Below are 4,042 nucleotides of genomic sequence, written 5' to 3'. Positions count from 1 at the left end.
TCCAAAATATATAGCAACTTCCTCCGTTTTCTTCTGTTTGCAGTCACTTAAAGATGATTTTAGTTGGCATATTCTTGTTCCACTAACAACGCAAAATCTTCTCTTCAAGTGTGCCCATAATAGACTTGCATCCTCATAATCTCCCAGAGTTGATCTCACTGATAACTCCAGCGTGTTACGGATCCATGAGACCAGCATTGATTGCACTGCTATCCATTCTTCCAACTGATCTGGATCTTCAGGTCTTGTAACTGTTCCATCAATAAAACCAAATTTTCTTTTGGCTATTAACGATCTTCTTATGGCTCTAGCCCATTCATCATAATTATTTCCTCTCAAAGTTATTGGCGTGATGATATTTCCTGGTCCATCACTCGAACTTAGGTAATATACAGGGTTCTTCTTTTGTATATCATATTCCACCGTCTTTCCTTTGGATGATTCAATTTCGTTAACCATCTTTAGTTTTTTTTTTTTTTTTAGGTTTCGAAACTGGCTCTTGATGCCATGTTAAGAATTTTGTGTATCTTATTTCATATCTCTTCATAACTGATTACAAGGATATATATATGTGCGACCACATAATAGAGTCCTAATAGAAATACATTCCATATCAGTCTCGGTTTCCTAGAATAAGTCTTTCCTAGACTTTCCTAGTATAAACACACTCCATATCAGTCTCAGACTTTCCTAGTTTATGTTCTAAGAGACGTGTATATCTGAGACCTTCCTAATTAGTCTCAGACATATTCTCAATAATAATCCTAGGTGTACCAGAAAAACTAGACATTATTTAGTAATTTGAGATGCTCTAAAGGCATAATGCTAATGGTCAATGTTATTAAAAGAGACGGCACCTAGGATTTAAGACCTTTGTAACTAAAATTTGTCTCCAATGCAAGAGTCAAGGTTAATAAGATGACACAAATATCATATTATGAGAGAGTGTCAACGGGATAGTCATATCCGACCTTACCATAACTTTCATTTTAAAATATGGCAGCAAATTCTTTACTTTTATAATTGAACTTTATTTTTAGACTTCACCTTGACCCTTACCACTGGAGATGTATTTTGATGTTATAATTTTTTTTTTATTTTTTTTTTGTCACACAAGGATGACTGACATAAAAAATATATATTTAAACCACCAAATAAGATAACCTTCATCCCGAGCATTGGAGATACTCTAAGTAAGTTATTAATATGGAGCAAGCCAATATTACGGGGAAGTGCAACAATTCAATCATTTTTATTGATGTTTTTTCCAAGACGACCTATTGAGTATCAGTCTTATTTGAGTTAATACTTCAGGCTCACTGATGGATGCCAAAAGATGTTTTTGGCACTGCTTCAGGTCTTGCTATGCTGGGAACAAAAACTTTAAAGGAATATGTTATTTGGACATAGCATCTACAATTTTTCTCGGACTTACGTATTGATGATTATAAGTTTGTAGTTGTTTTTGTTGATGGATCTTCAAACTCTAACAATAAGCGATGCTTATACTATATTTAGCTATTCAAGTCTTTTTTTTTATTTGTAATCATGCTAATACAACATGTAAGCATCTAGAAGAGCAGTTATCTAAATTTATTGGACATCGAAAAATAAGATTTAATTGGTCCAGTTGTTTTGTTTTTTACTTTATGTGGACTGATCTAGTTTCACTTTATAAAATTTTACGTGTTAGATGTTACTAATTTCTGCAAGATAAAAAAATTATATTAAAAGCTAAAAGAATAAGAACAACTCGATACATTTCCATATCCCTAAATTTACACAATCGGACCCATCGACAAAATTCGATAGCTTGGACCAAATAATTTGTTTATAAACGTCGAACATTCTTAATCATTACTAACTAATTATTTTTTCCTTATTTACAAACAACTAGAAAAATATCACACACAATATTAAATCAAGATCAAATATCCAAATTGAATCATGATCAAACACAAAAATTAAATCAAAAGCAAACACCCAAATTGAATCAAGATCAAATATAAAAATTGAATCAGTACCAAACACCTAAATTGAGTCAAGATCAAACACAAAAAGTAAACCAAGATCAAACATCAAAATTAAAATAAGATAACGCATACAACAAACAATAGATCACAATACAAAAATAAAATAAAGCTTTGGAGAAAATGAAGTTTGTGTAATACAACCACCCATACATGAATAGTTAGCATGTATAACCACCCTTACATGAAATGTTAACATTTACATACACCCAACATATTGCTTCAACATATGTTCAATCAATTTTGCATATTTGAGATACATAATTCAAACGAGTGTATCTCTTTGATTACCAAACTAAATTATGCTAATGATATCATTCCGAAACCAGAGATATCCTCTAAAACTTCTAAGGTTTAACTTAAAGATATTCATATGAGAAAACGACTTAAAATGAGCTCCAAGAGAAATAAGATTTTATTCGTCTATCTGAACTTTTGAGCTCGGGTTTATTCAGGTTCTCTTATAAATTTAGCTTTAGGTTAAAATTTAAAAGTTATATAGATCTTCTCGAGTTTTCATAATGATTTTTGAGACATATATTGGGTATATGTAAATGTTAACATTTAGCGTAAGGGTGGTTGTAAATGTTAACATTTCATGTAGGGGTGGATGTATCACACGAACTCCATTTTCTCCAAAGCCCAAGAACCTTAATTTTTTTCTTCTTTTCTTTTTCCCGATTTAATGTTTGTTGTATGTGTGATCTTGCTTCAATTTGGATGTTTAAAATTGATTTATTTTTTGTGTTTGATCTTGATTCAACTTGAATGTCTGAACTTGATTTAATTTTTATGTTTGATCTTGGCTTAATTCAGATATTTGATCTTAATTTACTTTTTATTTTGTGTTCGATTATGGTTCGATTCGGGTATTTGATCTTGATTTAATTTGTGTTTGGTTCAAATTATTGTTAATTAATATATAAAATAACAATTAATTATTATTATTAAAAAGGTTCACCTCTTATAAACTAAGGCTTGTTTGGTCCAAGCTATTGAATTTCACCAACAGAATAATGCAATTCTATGGCTGGAAAACAAAAACCTTTCATAAAATCCTTATTCAACCCAACCTATTTAAATAATGTATAAATGACATGCCATAGTTTTTATTCAATTTTAGTAAATTAAAAACAAATTTAACCAACGGTCATTAAATCCCGCACCTATATCAAATTTTGTTATTCAACAATCTCCTTTTTTGTTGTTATCACTGGGGCCATCCTTTGGAAAAAGTTTAAGAGGTGTTTGTCAAGGTGATCCATTATCACGTTTGCTATTTAATGAGGCTATGGAGGGATTTTTTAAATACATTGATAAGGAAGCACAAATGGGTTTGTTCTATGGTTTCAAAGTATCAAGTGCCGATCTTCAGGTTAATCACTTGTATTACACCGACAAAACTATCTTCTTTATCCAAAAGAGTTGGAATCAATTATGTAATTTGTATCCTTATTGAGGGAAATTGTTTCCTTACCTAAAGAAGTAGGTGGTTTGGGTGTTCTTAATCTGAGAATTATGAGTCAAGCTATGTTGAGTAAATGGTGACGAGAAGAATCAACTGTGGTATAGAATAATCGAAAAAACAATTATGGGGCAGCTGATTCTTTTTAGTGGCCAAGTGCAATTAGTACTTCATATGGCGTATCTTGTTGGAGAGCTATTGCGAAATCCACATCATTGATTAAAAAGTTCTCAAATTGTATCATACAATCAGGTAATTTTATTTTGTTTTGGTATGATCCATGGATTGGTATTCAATCTTTGAATCTCACTGCCCAAAGTTGTTTAAAATAGCAGGTCACAAGTTTTCTACAATTAGTGATTTTATAAAAATTTACAGGGGCATGTTTCGAGTTGGTTTATTGATTTTAAAAGATGGATGAAAGAGTACAAGGTCCAGGGAATTAAGTTTTTTTTTTTGATTTTTGATACGTGAAAGCTGGACCTAACTATATAACTACACTACACAACTGCTAAACCCAACTCGCCAAACCTAACTATACAACTAC

Source organism: Papaver somniferum, chromosome 1, assembly GCF_003573695.1.
Source record: "Papaver somniferum cultivar HN1 chromosome 1, ASM357369v1, whole genome shotgun sequence".
Classification (NCBI taxonomy): Eukaryota; Viridiplantae; Streptophyta; class Magnoliopsida; order Ranunculales; family Papaveraceae; genus Papaver; species Papaver somniferum.
This window is presented reverse-complemented; position numbering follows the sequence as displayed.